This window comes from Nomascus leucogenys, chromosome 8 (assembly GCF_006542625.1).
Source record: "Nomascus leucogenys isolate Asia chromosome 8, Asia_NLE_v1, whole genome shotgun sequence".
NCBI classification, from domain to species: Eukaryota; Metazoa; Chordata; class Mammalia; order Primates; family Hylobatidae; genus Nomascus; species Nomascus leucogenys.
In genome coordinates, this window is record NC_044388.1 from 36,286,799 (window position 1) to 36,304,394 (window position 17,596).

Sequence of the window (17,596 nt, forward strand, 5' to 3'; positions counted from 1 at the left end):
ACCTGTTTTTTAAGTGGCACTCAGGGGATTAAATGACACAATCCAGAAGTGTGTATGAGGAGTGATTAGCTCCCTGCGTGTAAAACTTGACCAAAGAAAAATGAAGGACAGGAGTCCTCTCTTCCTTCTTTCTTTCAAGGACTATTCCAAGGTGAGATTTCATTCACACATTTTCTTGAGAAGTCCTGAGAGCTGGGCCGACATGGTTGCTTCCTGGCCCTTGTGTTGCTTCTTTCTCCTCTCACCCTCATTCTTCTAGCCTTTCATTTCCCAACTAAAAGGTCAGCCCTTTCATTCTTTCTTCAGGCTCTGCTTTCTAAGAAATCAGGAGTAAGATATTGACTACCCCAGAGCTGTCTCACTTGGAGCTCTTTCCCTCAAGCTTTTCTGTTTAGTGTTTTTGTTTGTCATCCAAGGACATAAAAAGAGAAGACTCCTTCCTCAGAAACCATGCCCTCAGTCTCCTGTGTTTCTCCTTTTTTTGGTTCTGTATAATAGTTATTTCACACTATACTAAATATTAGCTATACTTGCCATCGTATAGGTGTAGGGGAGGATGAGGAGGTTCAAACTGTATTCCCAATGTCATAACTTCCTGTTACATCCAAGAGCTGTTAAGCAATATCAAGTTTCCCAACATATGTGTGATTGGAATCCAAGGAGGAGAAGAAAGGGAGACAGTTCAGAAAATAATACTTGTGGAAATAATGGCTGGGAATTTTCAAAAATTAATGACAGAAACCAAACCACAGATCCAAGAGTTTCAGAGAACAGCAAGAACAAAAAAACAAAAACCACTCACTCCTCTCCCTACATACACATGCTGTGGCATAGCATAAAACCAAAAAACAAAATCTTAAAGGTAGTCAGAGAAAATGAAACATTACATAAAGAGGAACAAAGGTACATTGGTGCAAAGAATTACAGTAAACTTTTTGTCAGAAACTATGAAAGCCAGAGACAATGGAGTAACAACTCTAAAGTGCTGAAAGAACAGTATTTGTTAACCAAAACTTCTATACCTTGTGAAAATACCTTAAAAACTCAAGGTAAATGAAGATTTTCTTAGACACACAAAAATGGTGAGAATTCATTTTCAGCAGACCTACTGTATGAGTAATATTAAAAGATGTTCTTCAGGCAGAAAAAAATAATATATCAGACTGCAGTGTAGATATATATGAGGAAATAAATTTCATTCTTTCTTTAAGATGCTGACTACCCTAAAGCTGTCTCACCTAGAGCCCTTTTCCTCAACTTTACTTTTCTTTCCTTTCCTTTCCTTTTCTTCTTTTCTTTTCTTTCTCTCTCTCTCTCTGTCTCTCTGTCTCTCTCCTCCCTCCCTCCCTCCCTCCCTCCCTCCCTCCTCTCTCCTCTCTCCTCTCTGCTCTCTCCTTTCCTTTCTCTCTTCTCTTCTCTTCTCTTTTCATTTCTTTTCTTTCTTTTTGGCAGAGTCTCACTCTGTCTCCCAGGCCGGAGTGTGATATTGGCTCACTGCAATCTCTGCCTCCTGGGTTCAAGAGATCCTTGTGCCTCAGCATCCTGAGTAGCTGGAATTACAGGCACGTGCCACCACACCTGGCTAATTTTTGTATTTTCAGCAGAGTCGGGGGGTTTCACTATGTTGGCCAGGCTGGTCTCAAACTCTTGACCTCAAGTGATCTACCTGCCTTGTGCTGGGATTACAGGTGTGAGCCAAAGTGCTGGGATTACAGGTGTGAACCACTGCACCTGACACTCTCTCAACTTTTTCTATTTAGTGTTTTGTGTTTGTAATTCAAGGACATAACAAGAAAAGGGTTCTTCCTTGAAAACCATACCTTCAGTCCTCTATGTTATTCCTTTTTTAGTTCTCTTACTCTGTATAATTCTTTAACACTATAATAACTATTAGCTATACTTGCCTAGGTATAGATGTAGTAGGTGGTGAAAATGGAAATAATGAAGGTAAAATTAAATTAATTTTCTAAATATTCTTAATTACTCTAAAACAATAGTTCTGAACCCAAGAAGATCCCTTTCCATTACCATTCTTCCCCATAGGAACACTGGCAATGTCTGGAGAAATTTTTGATTGTCACAGCTGGGGTGGTGCTACTAATGCTAGTGGGTAAAGGTCTGGGATGCTGCTAAACATCCTACTTTACATGGGACAGACTCACACAAACAGAATTCTCCAGTCCAAAATATTAATATTGCTGAGGTTTAGAGAATCTGCTCTAAAAGATAACTTCTAAAGCAAAAACAGTAACACTGTATTGTGTGTTTACAGCATATATAAAAGTAAAGGGTATGAAAGCAATAGTACGATTAATGGGAGGGAGGAATTGGAACTAACTATCGTGATGTCCCTATATAGCACAGGAAACAATGTTATTTGAAGGCAGGCTCTTGTTAATTAAAGATGTATATTTTAAAACCTAAGACAACCAATAAAAAATAATGAAGATAAACTGGAATAATAAAATACATTCAATTAACAAAAGAAGAGCCTGAAAAGGACAGCAGAAACTAAAGAACAGATAGAACAAATATAAAACAGCTAGCAAGATGATGGATTTTAATTGAGTCATTTAAATAACCACATAAAGCTCATTTAATGAGACCTGAATTAACTTAAAACCAAATCAAAGACATGACAAAAGAAAAATGTCATGTCATTATCCCTCATAGACATATCTATCCTCATCAAAATACATTAGTCCCACTTATTGGTGGGGGATATTTTCCAAGACCCTCAGTGGATTCCTGGAACTGCAGATGATACCAAACCCTATATATACTATGCATGAATTTCTTGTTCCTTCTTCACAACAGATAAAGTCACAGATGGAAAATTAGTTTTCATCATGGATCTTAGTAACTTCAGCATATGATTTTTTTCTTTCCCTATTAAGTCAAGAACTTTCACCTTTTCACTTAAAGGAGGCACTGATGGCTTCTTTTTGGTAGATCTGAACAGCTAGCATCACTACTCTTGTGCTCTAGGGCCGTTACAAAGTAAACTAAGAATGACTTGAACACAAGCATCACAATACTGTATACTACGATGGTTGGTCTAATAAACAGGACAACTCCTGAGTGTCTTAACAGATGTGTGGGGGGGTACAGACACATGGATACCCTGGACAAAAGGAGGATTCACCTCCCTGGTGGGGCAGAGCCAGGCAGTGCGAGATTTTGTCATGCTATCCAGAGTGGTGTGCAATTTAAAATGCGTGAATTGTTTATTTGTGGAATTTTCCATTTAATATTTCCAGACCACCACTGACCATAGGTAACTGAAACTGTAGAAAGTGAAACCATGAATAAGACGAGACTATTGTATTGGCAAGTTGAATATAGCAATATATTAGAAAATACTAGGCTGGGTGCAGTGGCTCATGCCTGTAATCCCAGCATTTCGGGAGGCCGAGGTTGGGGAACTGCTTGAGGCCAGGAGTTTGAGACCAGCCTGATCAACATGGTGAAACCTTGTCTCTACTAAAAATACAAAAATTAGCTGGGTATCATGGTGTGTGCCTGTAATCCCAGCTACTTGGGAAACTGAGGCAGGAGAATCACTTGAACCTTGGAGGCAGAGGTTGCAGTGAGCTGAGATAGCACCACTGCCCTTCAGCCTGGGTGACATAGTGAGACTCCATCTCAAAAACAAAAACAAAAACAACAAACAAAAAGAATACTGCACAGTGAAGTGAGGCTTATCATGGGCATGTCATGCTGGTTCAATACTAAAAAAATTCAGTCAATGTAACTGAATGAAATAATGTAATGTAAATGTAAATGCAGAAAAAGCATTTGAAAATTTCACCAGCCATTCATGATGAAAAGTGTCAGCAAACTACTAATAGAAGGAACTTCCTCAGCCTGATAAAGGCCGTATAAAAAAACTGTATAGCTAACATTGTTTTTAATGCTGAAAGACTGAATTCTTACTCTCTGAAATCAAGAACAAAGCAGGAACGCCACTCTCCCCAGTCCTATAATTTATAGCACTAGATGTCTTAACCAGTCTGCTGAAGCAATAAGAAGAAATAAAAGGCATAGAGGTTGGAAGAAGAAAAAAAACTGCCCCTATTTGCAGACAACATGAACATTTATAAAATCTAGGAATTTAGAAAAATGCTTCTAGAATGAAAAGTAGGTTTATCAAAATTGCGGGACACAGGCCAACACCCAAAACCAACTGTTTTTCCATAAACTGGTAACAATCAATTGGAAACCACAATCTGAAAGTGATATCATTTACTATGGCTCCAAAAAATGAAATACTTAGGTATAAGTCTAAGAAAACATGCATAAGATCCATATGCTGAAACTCACAAAACGCTGATGAAAGAAATCAAAGAAGACAAATAAATGGAGCGACACACGGTATTCATGGATTAGAAGAGTCAACAGAGTAAAGATGTCAGTTCTCCCTCAACTGATCTATAGACTTAATGCAACACCAATCAGAATCCCAGCAAGTTTTTTCTTGTAAATAAAGACAAGCTGATTCTAAAGTTTATATGCAAAGGCAATGGAACTAGAATAGCTAAAACAACTTAGGAAAAGAATACAGTTAGAGGAATCTCATTACTAGATTTTAAGACTTACTATAAAGCAACAGTAATCAAGGCAATGGGATAGATACATAGATCAATGGAACAGAAAAGATACCCCATAAATAGACCTCCACAAATACAGTAATTTGATTTTTGATAAAAGTGTAAAGTAATTCAATGGGGAAAGGATGGTCTTTTCAACACATGGTGTTGGAACAATCTGTCATTCACATGCAAAAAGAGAGATGCGTCCTCAACTTTATCGCTCATACCAAAAATTAACTCAATTGACTCATAGCTCTAAATATTCACTGCAAGACTATAAAATTTTTAGGAGAACACAGGACCACAGGGACCTCTTTGCTTAGTTATTTGGGTCAGAGAGAAGTACTTTCTTTGAGTTTTCTGCCTAACATTGCTGTGTGCCCAGTGCTGTATCTGTCTATGTTGCTGCCTTGAGATGCAGCTTCACGACTGGGACTTGCTTCAGTGTAGGGCAGGGAGAATAAAAAGAAGAAAAAAAAATGAGGATTTGCCCACGGATCCTCCATCCCACGGGGGCCCTTCTTTCAGGTTTTCTGGTTAGAAACAGAGGATTTCTCTGGGAACTTTTTCTGCCCACAATTGCTGTGCAGTTCCTGGATTTGCATTGCCCTACAGTCTAAGCTGGAAGATATGGAATGAAAAGATGTCAGGAAATTCACTGCCCTCTGGATTTGATTTTCCTCCCAAATATGCCTGCTATTATTTACTAATCAGCCTCCAGATGCTCACTTTATGTATTCTGTCCAAGGATTTTTGCCACCCTTTCTGATACTGCAAACTGCCCTCCGTTTTACCTCCCTGCATTTCCAAATGCATCATCTTAGTACATCTTAGTAGAACTGGAGCCACTAATTCTTTCCTCTTCTCCATGATTTTTTTTTTTTTTTAATCAGAGTTTTGCTTCATTACCCAGGCTGGTGTGCTGTGGTACAATCATAGCTCACTGAAGCCTCACTTCCTGGACTCAAGTGATCCTTGTAGCTGGGACTACAGGCATGAGCCACCACGCCTGGCTAAGTTTTTCTATTTTTTGTAGAGATGAGATCCTGCTATATTGCCCAGGCTGGTCTTGAACTCCTAGGCTCAAGTGATCCTCCCACTTTGGCTTCCCCAAGTGTGGGACTGCAGGAATAAGCCAGCGTGCCTAAGTTTTTCTACTTTTGCAGAGATGAGATCCTGCTGTATTGCACAGGCTGGACTTGAACTCCTGGGCTTAAGTGATCCTCCCACTTTGGCCTCCCAAAGTGTTGGGATTACAGGCTTGGGCCACCGTGTCTGGCACCACCAACTTTTTGATGGAAGAAGTCAGGTTCCTTGTGTGGGTGATTGCTTTGAAGTGGAAACAGCATCAGGTTCTAGCCAACAAGACATAAGGGGGCCTTCTGGGAGAACTGTTTTGCCCTAACAAAAAGATAGACCCATGGAGACATTCTACCTCCCTTTCTGCCATTGAGCATTATTGTATAAGGACCACTTGGAAGTGTGGCTGCCATCTTGTACCTGAAAAGAAAAGCAAAAGCATTATAGAGAAGCAAAACTAGAGCCCAGATATGTTGAGCAGTCAATTAGACAAACTTGAGCCAGTTGCCTTTAGACTCTTACTTGTGTGGGATCATAAATTTCCAATATTTAAACCATTTTTAGTAAGTACTTTTAAAATTGCAACCCAGGTCATTTTAAGTTATAAACTAATATTCCATTTAGGGATTCAGCCATCCACAAAAATAACTGGGATGGAATTAATGAATATTTCTTAATAATTAAATTGTGTTTTAAAAATATGGATGAGTTGCTAGTTTATTCACTGATCTGACATATGAGTGAAGATTGTTTTTATGTGTTAGAACAATAAAGCTAAAAATGGATATAGAGCCTGAAAATAAATATGGATTACAATAGAATTATTCTTGATTTCTTTGTGGACTTGGAGAGATGTTATAATTCTATTCATTTAAGAAACGTGTTTAAATGTATGGGGTACAAATGCAATTTTGTTACATGTGTAGATTGTGTAGTGGTCAAGTCAGGACTTGAGGGTGTCATATAATTCTATTCTTTATTTTCCTTCATTCACCCTTAAGAAATATTAATTGGGTGTCCATTATGTACTGGAAACTCATTCTAGGTTCTTGGGGCACTAAGAAGAGCCAGAAAAAGTTGCTGTTTTTAAAGCGTTAACAGTATAGTAGGAAATAAAGACATATCAACCAATACTGTAGTTAAAATGCAGAGTGATAACAAACTAATACATGGACATGTATAAAATTATTACAGGAATATAAACAAAAAGCTGTTTTTGAGGTATAGTGTTTCTTTCCTATGATAATGGATTTATATAACACATATGAATACAGTCCATTTTGTTTGGTTCTAGATTACTGGGTAGTATCATATGCTTTAACTTTCATAACAAGACTTTGAAAGGAATATTTGTCATAGAAATGAGTGAGAAATGGCCCCTGTTTATTGGCCCCTACATTGTTTGCTTATTCACAGCACGGTAGGATGGTTAGCTCAGAACCTGCCAGGGCCAAACACAAATTCTTGCACAGCCAATTGCTTAAAGGTAGCCCAAATAAGCATATTTTCACTCACTTACAGCTCACCTGCTTTGCATCCTCTACACAATTGCATTTAACATCCGCTAGCCACAGAGAAGACAAACCTTGTAGCTGTAGAAGACCCCAAACTGCTGCAGCCCTTTTGAGCTCTCTGAGCCAGGGACTCCCTGTATTGCTTCTGCGCAATACCACCTGGACACATGTGCCCCCTCACCGATCCTCGTCTCCCCTGGGATTTCCCTTGCCCTCTTCTTCTGGGTGTCTCCGGAAAGTCTTCTGCTGTGAGGACTTTCCCTTTTCTGCAATCCTGTCCAATAAAGCTTGCATTGTGCAATATTGCCTTCTTGTTCTATCTTTCTGTCTTTGCCTTGATCAGCCCCCAGATCTTCAAACTCACCATTGTTCTCTGCTATTATTTTTCTTTTAATGCTCGTTAATACATACATACACACACACACACACACACACACACACACACACACACACAGAGAGACATATATACACTCTTTGGAATTCTTTTCCTTGTATGTCTCCTCAATATCCGCTCACACTTCCTTCAAATGTCTGCCCAAACCTTGCTTCTCAATGAGTCCTTCCTTGACCACCCTTTCTGATACTGCAAACTGCCCTCCATTTTACCTCCCTGCTTTTCCAAATTTCCCTTCTCTTGCTCTATTTTTTTTTCTTATTTCTCTGCTACTTGTCGTCTATTCACATACTATACACTTTACTCATATATGTTTATTGTTTATTGTGTGCCACTACCTATTAGGATATTATTTCTTCAGAACTTGATGATAGTGCTCCATGGCCTCATCAGTTTCACTGTTGATAGGGACAAGTCAAAATAAGACTATTTCCTTCGGAAGCCTTGAAATTTTTCCCTAGAAACTTTTAGGTTCTCTTGTTTATCTGTGTAGTTCTAAGCGGCACCAACTTTTTAAAAGAGAGCAGTCTTGTTCTTTCCTACCATTTGATACTTAGTAAGCATTTAATTCTGAAGATGTGGGTCTTTTTTTCAGTTCTGGAAGTTTTATTGTGTGTATACACACACACACACACACACCTCTCTATAAACATAATACACATATATAATTCTGTGTGTGAATATAATACACATCATACACGTAGATACACACATAAACACATAAAATTTTATATCTGTGTGTATTATATTTATTTCCTCTCTGCTATTGTAGAACTTGTGGATCTGTTTTTTATGCAACTGAAGGTTTATCTCATATTTTCCACCTCTTTTTGTGATTTTTAATGTTTTATGAAGAATTCTTTAGTTCAATTTGATTTTAATCTCTCCATTTTCCCCTTCAGCCTACCAGTTGAGTTTTTAAATATGACCGTATGTTTAATTTCTAAGATCTCTTTTGTTATATTTTTATAGAAGGCTTTTCTTATTTCTCTGAGGGTATCAACTGCCTTATTTTAAAACTTTATTTTCCTTTGTCTTCTATTTGTTGAATTTGGCTCCTGTCTTTTGTGGATATTAATTTTCCTCAAATGTTGTGTGATTCTTGTTTGGTTGCCCATATTTTTATTTGAGATTCTCCTTTTGCCTCTTGGTGGTCTGTGTACAGAATCCTGTCTCAGGGGGTCTAGGGGGAGGTGGGGATTGTTGCCAAGTAGGTTGTGTGAGACCATAATCTTCTGGGCGTAAATCACTCTTGGGGATTGTGAGTGATAGTGGCAGCTGGAATTGTTCTCATTGACAGGCTTTTCTTACACAAGAGTCAACCCCAAGTTCTAGGGGTCAAATCTCCCATTTCTGAGAGCTGTGCTCCCTGCTTTTACTTAGGGGCTAAAGCCAGAGCCTCTGTTCCCTTTCAATGTTTTTCTTCCTTTGTTGTCCACTTCGAAGTTTAGCAGCACTTTGGTCTTTGCTCTTCTGTTTTCAGCCCCAACATTTCTACAAAGCCTGTGGCTCTAAACTTTGTTTGCTCACTGCAATCAACTGGGAAGCTTGAGAAACTACTGAAGCCTTGGTCTTACCCCCACCCCCACCCCTACCCTGAGATATTAATTTATTTGGTTTGGGGAGCAGCCTGGATGCTGGCATTTTTCTAAATTTTCTAGTTGATTTTAATTTTACAACCAAGATAGCTAACCACAGTGCTAGGAAATGGTCTCAGGCAGATCTTTCCTGTAAGTATATTAAAAGTTCTTGGAGTTTATCAAAGGGCAGAAGCCTTCTTTATCTGCTGCTCACTGCGAGAATCAGATAGAAAGGAAGGGGGCTGCCTACACGGCCTTTGGTGACACAGTTTCTTTAATTAGTCATCTTCTTGTTTGACCAATAGCCTTTCCTTCTTTTGTATCTCTTAATCTTAATAACCGAACTTGGAAGTACTTAGAATTGCTTTTACTTCAATAGTTGTTTTTATTATTTTTCTTAGTTGTTTTAGGCTGAAGTTTCTCTTCCATTTTTTCCCCATCACTCTCCTCTTAGTAATGTATGATTTTCCAAGATTATTTAAAATTTCTGGTGCACTGATTGGCGCTATCACTTACTTTTCAGCATGGTGGTACATTTTTTTAAAATTATTTTTCTTGTTATTTGCATGGATTTGAAGAGGAATGGATGGACACATCTGTGGTCATACTACCAAATTTATTCCATCTCCTAGTTCTATCTCCATTTGTCTTTCTCTGCTAATAGATCTATAAAATGTGGAAAGAGATGTTTTACAATCTCTCATAGCAATCCTATTTTTGTTTTACAAAATTTGATGCTTTTATATGAAACATAAAGGTTCATGGCTATTATAAATTTTATGTAGATTTTGCATTTCCTGAATATAAAATGACCCTCTTTTCTATGGAAACCTTTTTTTTTTTTACCTTATATTAAATTTTATTTGAAATCAAAGGGGCCATCCTTTCTGTTTTTAAAATTTCATTTGTCTGGTAAGCCTTTGCTTATTCGTTCAAAACATTTCTCATTTTAACGTGTCTCTTTAAGCTTAAATAGCATATGTTTAGATTTTTTAAAATCTTTTTTTAAATGGGGAGTTAAATAACTTAAATGCATTATCATAACTTATATGCTTGGGCTCATCTCCGTTATCTTGTTTTATATTTTTAGATTTTATACTTTCTTGTTGTTTTCTGGATTTATGTCTTTTACTTTGCGCAATACGCTTTGTTTGCTTTTACCTTTTCCAATGTTCTGAAAGGTAAACATTCTTCTTAAAATCTTAATTTTGGTTTTTGGAAAATGATACTTAACCTATTATTAGAAATTTTAAAAAAATTAAAATTTCCATTAGAATTCTTACTTGCAAACAATAGAAACTGACTCTGGCTAGATTAAGCAGAAAGGAATCTTCTTCTAGAAGGATAAGGAGCTGTTCACAGAATTGATAGGAAGGAAGGTTTTACAAGGGGAGAAGCCACTGGGGGCTGCATGGCAGGACTGGCTAGGCCACCCCCAGGAACGGCAGCTGTCTGATTGCCTCTGTTCTTCCATGGTCTTTGTGTTCCCTGGACACTGCCACCAGACACTTCCTCAGCCACCTTCCCCACCCCTGCTCTGGACACTGAGCTCCACAGCTGCCACTGCCAGACTTCCGAAAAGGCTCTGCTACTAAGCATCATTTGTTTCACATGAATGTCCCAAATAAGAGCACATCACGGGCTGAGCTTAAGCCTCTAGCCCATGGCAGAGCCAAAAGGGGTTTGAGAGGGCAAGTTTCTGGCTTTTTCAGCTTGGAAGTGTGGCAAGTTCTTGCTTGCACCCTTCCCCAAGTCCCAGATCTCTGCCCAATATTTATTCCTCCTCTAGTTTTATTACAATCTCTTCTCAATATTTTATAAATGATGACAAAACTGAAAAGTGAAATACCTCTATACCAGCTGTCCCCAGTCTTTCTGGAAGCAGGGACCGGTTTTGTGGAAGACAATTTTTCCATGGATGTGGGTGGGAGGGGATTCATGTGCATTACATTTATTGTGTGTTTTATTTCTATTATTATTGTGTTGTAATATATAATGAAATAATTATACAACTCACCATAATGTAGAATCAGTGGGAGTCCTGAGCTTGTTTTCTTGCAACTAGATGGTCCCATCTGGGGGTGATGGGAGAAAGTGACAGATCATCAGGCATTCGATTCTCATAAGGAGTACACAACCTAGATCCCTCGAATGTGCAGTTCACAATAGGGTTCGTGGTCCTATGAGAATCTAATGCTGCCACTGATCTCACGGGAGGTGGAGCTCAGGCGGTAACGTGAGTGATGGGGAGAGGCTGTAAATATAGATGAAGCTTGGCTCGCTCGCCCACCACTCACCTCCTGCTTTGCAGCCTGGTTCCTAACAGGCCCTGGACTAATATCAGTCTGTGGCCCCGGGATTGGGGACCCCTGCTATATACAGGGGTAAAAAAAGAGGGAAGAAGAGAGAATTTGGTTAAAATATATTCATAGAAGGAAGGAAGCATGAAGAGAAATCACGGTCCTTATTGCTTCCATTGGTTATGTGGTTGCAGATCCATGCTGCCCAGTGAAAGTTCTCGTAATGATGCAAATAGTTTGTACCTGCACTGTTCAATGCAGAAGCCACCTGTGGCCAGCAAACACTCAAAATGTGGCTGGTGAAATGAGAAACTAATATTTTAATTGTATTTAATTTTAATTAATTTACATTTGGATTTAAATAGCCACATAAGGCTGGTGGCTACAATGCTGTACAGCATAGCTGTGAATAGAATGATATTCCCTTTGTCTTCAGCCATATGTCAGTGAACTGGGATCTCTCCCAGTCTAATTCTTTTCTCAATTTCAGGGCAACCCTGAAACCTAGCTAATTTTGCCTCTATGAGACTTCCATAATCATTCACTCAAAACTCATCATTGAACATGTTAAGAAAGGATCTAACCATATTTTCCTTTGTCCTTATGGAGAAGGAGCAACCTTATTTCCTTTTTGATAATTCATGTCAATTACTAGGCAATCCTGTAACACTGCATTTCTATCTGTTCACCCAATGGTAAAGGGAATACAGACAGTCTGGTGGCAATTCACTGGGATGGTTATCTCCTTCCTTGCAAACAAAACTTCCAAATTAGTGGATAACAGTTATAAGAATGTGTAAAGATTTTGTAAGTACATTACCAGGTTTAATTCTTAGAGGTATCACACCCCCTTCTGCTCCATTGTTTCCGGGACCCATATTCTGACTGTAGAAGAAAGAGAACATACCTGGAATCCTTCAGGGCTGCAATCTAGCCTGTCTTTCAGCTGGAGTGACTCATTTTTCCACAGCTCATTGCAATGTTCTATAAGTCTAGCTCCAGCTGCTTTTAGATGATGGGATACATAATAAAACTAGTAGCTAGTTTATTCATTTTTTCCCCATCACTGTAAAGTGAGTTCTTCGGTCAGAAACAATATCCTTTGGGGCACCATGCCTGTCATGACTATATATGAGGTATGGTCGCACTTGTAGAAGCATAGTTGAGAAGGAAAGCATACTGAAGTCCAGATAATAAGTGAAGATAAATGGCACCTTTATCAGGAAGGAAGGTTGCCAACGCAATTAACCTTGTGCTAGGTAGCTGGCTAGGTAGCTATCCCCCAAAGGTATGGTATTATATTGGGGGCTCCAGGTTGGTCTTTTAATGGGAAAGTTGAGCAAACAGCAGATGTGTTAGCTAGGGAAGAGGGGGTTGGCTGACAATAGAAAAGGTCATTTTGTCTACCTGATTATTAAAAGCATCCCTGCACTGGGTATTCATGTTTGATACAAATATTCTCTCCCTTTGGGCCCATTCTGAGGGTCCTCTAGAATAGTAGCTGAAATTGGGGTTAAAAGCTGCTTAAGTTTTGACAGTCTGCTTTAATTCTCTAAATACCAGACATCTTCACCAGGTTATTCCTTTGATCTTGTGTCCTGATATTATGACCTTGCCTCTAGCATTTAAGTGCACCATGTGGCCTCTGTCACCCTCAGATCTTCCCATTTTCTTTAAAATCAAGGAACCAATTTCACTGCATCATGTTCTACTGTTCTCCCTGTCCCATAGGGACCTGCTCAAGCTGTTACAAAGAATACAGACTGTCAGTGGTGAAATCTATGTCAATAAATATAGTCTTATGTAATGTCTTCTCCCCTCCTTGTCCAATACTATCTGAATCCATTCACATATATATTCCCCATATGTTTTTGCCAGCATAAACAGGTGAGGCCCTGCAGTGTGTGTGTATGTGTGCATGCGTGTGTGCGTGTGTGTGTTAAGCAAGCAAGTTCCTCCTGGGCTTGATTTTGATTTTGTAATAGTATCCCTGGGGCATGTTTAGGTATGCTTCTTAGTAAAGGTTTAGGGACATTGAGGAAAGGGAATTCTCTCATTTTTAAAATGACATATGTAGAGTTATATCGCAATGGGAATCAGCATTCTTTTGGCTGGCAATAAAGGCTTACTGGAAATTGAGGCTTGCAGGTATAGAATTCTCCAAATATTTTTAATCTAAACACAAACACAAACACACACACACACACACACACACCCCCCACACTAGAGAGCACCAGTAAAGAAAAAAAAGGTTAATTAAATTACAGTATAAATGCATATTTGTTCTCTTTTGTTATCTTACCTAACTTAAAAAGTAATTGTAAAAAAATGTAGATAATGTATCGCTTTGCCTATAACATATAGGAATGTGTTATGTTTGTCAATAACAGCACAAGTAGGTGAGTGGGAACAATGGTGTGCTAGGAAAATTATTCCAGATGGTTACTTGATCAAAGTATAAATGAAGGAAAACAGAAATGATAAATGGGAAGGTTAATACAAGAAAAGCTACCAATATATATTTGCTCTCCTTTCTTCTCTCTGGTTTTTAAAAAGACCTAAAATCATTTAAAGGAAGAATTTTAACAGTGCATTATTGGGTTGGTAATATTGACAGATATACAACAATAATACTACAATAACTAGGAAAAGGGAATAGAGCTATATAGGAATAACATATCTGTATTTCACTGGAATTAAAATGGTATCAATCTGAAGCTGATTCTGGTCAGTTAAGATGTGTTGGTAGGCCCTACAAAAGACACTAAGGAACTGACTCAAGAAAAGTAAAAAAAATTGTTAATTTAAATGCATTAGTAGAAAATATTCACTCAATACAAAAGAAAACAGAGAATTAGAGGAATAAAAAACCATGAAATTTATAGAAAACAGTAAGTGTAATGGTGAATGTAAATCTATATCAATAATAACATTAATGTTAATAGAATATACAATCAAAATGTGCAAATGATTAGACTGGATAAAAAATAAGATCCAAGTATATGCTGTCTAAAGGAAATAATTTTGATTCAAAAACACAAATAGAATGCAAGTAAAAGGATAGAAAACATATTATGCAAATGGCAACCATCAGAAAGGTGGAAGGGCTGTACTAATATCAGAAAGCAGACTTTAAAACAAAATAAAAGGTACTAGAGACAAAGAGAGGGACTTGATAGTGCTAAAACAGTCAATTTGTCAGGAAGTTAAGTGTTTTATCAGTTTTGAGAAACCCTTTGCCAGTGTTTGTTCACATCTGTCTCTTACCCCATTTTCCTTCTCTTTTTCTTTTGGAACTTCACTTGCTTGTTTATTAGATTTTCTCCCTAAGTCCTACCTGTCTCTAATGCTTTTTTTTCTGTGTTTTCAATTCTTTTTTTCCTCTCTCTGCTTTAGTTTGATTGTTTTCTGTTACCTATTTTCCAGGTGATGGATGCTGTGTCTAATGTGTTATTGAACCCAACTAGTTAGTTCTTAATTTTAGATTTCATTTTTTTTTGTTCTGGAATTTCCATTTGATCCTGTTTTCATCATTTTGAATATACCGAAGAAATTACCTAGTCTTTCAATTCTTTTATGCATATTCTTCATTTTCATGTTAATTGAACATTAATTGAATTGTGGTTATTTTAAAATCCTTGTTAGTTAAGACTAAAATTGGGATCACCTATGGGTCTGTTTCTATTGGTTATTTTTTTTTCTCTTGTTATTTTTTGACATGTGAAGGAATATTTGAATAAATGCCAGACGTTATTTATTTACAAAATATAGAAACTGTAGATTCCTGAGAAGGCTCACTTTCCCCTCTTGGCAGAGTGGTGTTCAGCTGGCTTACTTCAGTAAGGAACTGTGCTGAATCATGGCTGCATGAGGGATGACCTCTGGCTCAAGACTGACCTTGTGTAGTTTCATCTAGAATGTTGGTGTGTTTTGGGAATGCTCTTTTTTACGGGTATCAAATTCTAATCTTTGTCATGTGAGACTGACAACAGAGCTCCGTTTTGTTTTGCAGGGTCTTCCCAGTTATGTTTTTGCCTTTTGCCACATACGGCTTCCAGTTTTCAATACATGTTTTGGGGAAAATAATCTGCCATGTGTTTGAAACCTTATAATTCTCCACCAAAACTCTTCCGATTCCTTTTACTCCTGCTGCAGCCCTCTTCCAGCTGTTGCCCTGGATTGTGCCCCAGACTCTCAGCTTCTTGCCCATATTCAAATTCATCAATACCTCCAGGAGAAAAGCAACTGCAGAGACCAGTTCACCTCTGTTTCTTCCCTTATGAAGTATTAGTCCATTTTGTTCTTGTTGCCTTAGCAACTCCTGTCTTTTTCAAAAAGTTGTATTCCGTCTGGCTTTTCTAGCTCTAGATGGGAGCACTGGTCTTTGGACAAGTGGACAAGTAATACATCCTCCCTAGAAGCTAAAGAATCTTTGTGTAGTACATATTTTGAAATATCTTTCTGTTTATTCATGCAAAGTTGCCATTTAGCTGATATCAGAATTTGAGGGACATGATATTTTTCCTTAAAACCATAAATGTATTTTTTTTGTCTTTTTAGCATTTTAGAGTTTGTCAAGAGTCTGATTTTTATTTATTTTGTTGTTAAACTTAAAAAAAAAATCTGGGTGTTTACAGGCTTATCTGTTTAGTGAAAATACTATATATTTTTTCCAGGATATGTGTTTATGTGGGTTATCTTTCAGTGATTTTGAAGAGTTTGTGATAAGCTTTTTACACTAAGCTTTCTTGACAGTTTCTGTGTGGTTTTCAATTAAGCTCTAGATGTTTGCTTCTTCTCTAATTGGAGTGTCTTCCTGAGAATACCTGTGACTCTTAGGTTCAAGCTCTCTTTCCTTTCTTCTTATCCGTAATCTTCACCAACCATTTTTTTTTTTTTTTTGGTCACTTTGGTTTCTTTGTACTGCATTTTGAAAAAGTTATCAAATTATTTCTGTTTGATTAGATTTTACCAAGTTTAATCTTATGCTTCATTGAATCAATTTGCATTTAAATTCTACTATTGTGATTTTAACTTTTTGAAAATTATCCTACCTTGAGTCTTTTTTCTCTCTTTTCTATGCATATTAGTCTTTTATTCTGAGTCTTTTTTTTTCTTTGTATCTTGGCTTTCTGCTTCGTTTCATAGAAGTCATGCATTCTAATAAGTATGGCAAACTAAAGGAAATTTCTCCTTTCTTTAGCAAATCATTTTCAGATATTTTTATCCTTGTACATTTTTAAGGTGATCTTTCCTTTCATTTTCATTGCAGTATTTTAAAAATCAACTTTAGTAAGGTATCATTTACATTTATTAATATACACCCGTTTTAAATGAACACTTCAATGCCCTTTGTATATATCCATATATTCACCACCACAATCAAGATAAGGAATATTTTCACTTCCCCAAAAAGTTTCCTATACTTTTTTTTGTAGTCAGTTACCCCAACATCATTCTCATGCAACCACGGATATGATTTCTATCATTACAGATTAGTTCTGGCTGTTCAACAATTTCATAAAACCAGAGCCATCTGCTATGTACTTTTCTTCCTAGCTGCTTTTGCTCAGCTTAACATTATTAAAATTCATTAGTATTGTTATGCCTATCAGTAGTTTGCTTCTTTTTGTCACTTAGTAATATTCCATTGTATAACACACTGTGTGTATCCATTCTTGTATGGACTGAATGTTTGTGTACCCCCAGAATTCATAACTGAATCCCTAATCCCCATTATGATGGTATTTGGAGGCGAGGCCTTTGGGAGGTGATTAGGTTCAGATGAGACGATGGTGGGGTTTAGTGTGATTCTAAGAACAGGAAAAGAGCAGAACACTCTCAATCTCTCTGTCTTTCTCCACCGCCCACACCCCCAAAACACACACTGTGGCTGTAAGTCAGGAAGAGGACCCTTATCAAGAGCCTGACGATGCCGACACCCCGATCTTGGACTTCCCAACCTCCAGAACTGGGAGACATAAATGTCTAAGCTTTTTTCACCCAATACATAATATTTTGTTTTATCAGTCTGAGGAGTCTAAGGCAATTCTCCTGTTGATTGGATGCTTGGGTTGTTTCTAGTTTGCAACTGTTATGAATAAAACTGCTATGAACATTCATGTATCAGCCTCCT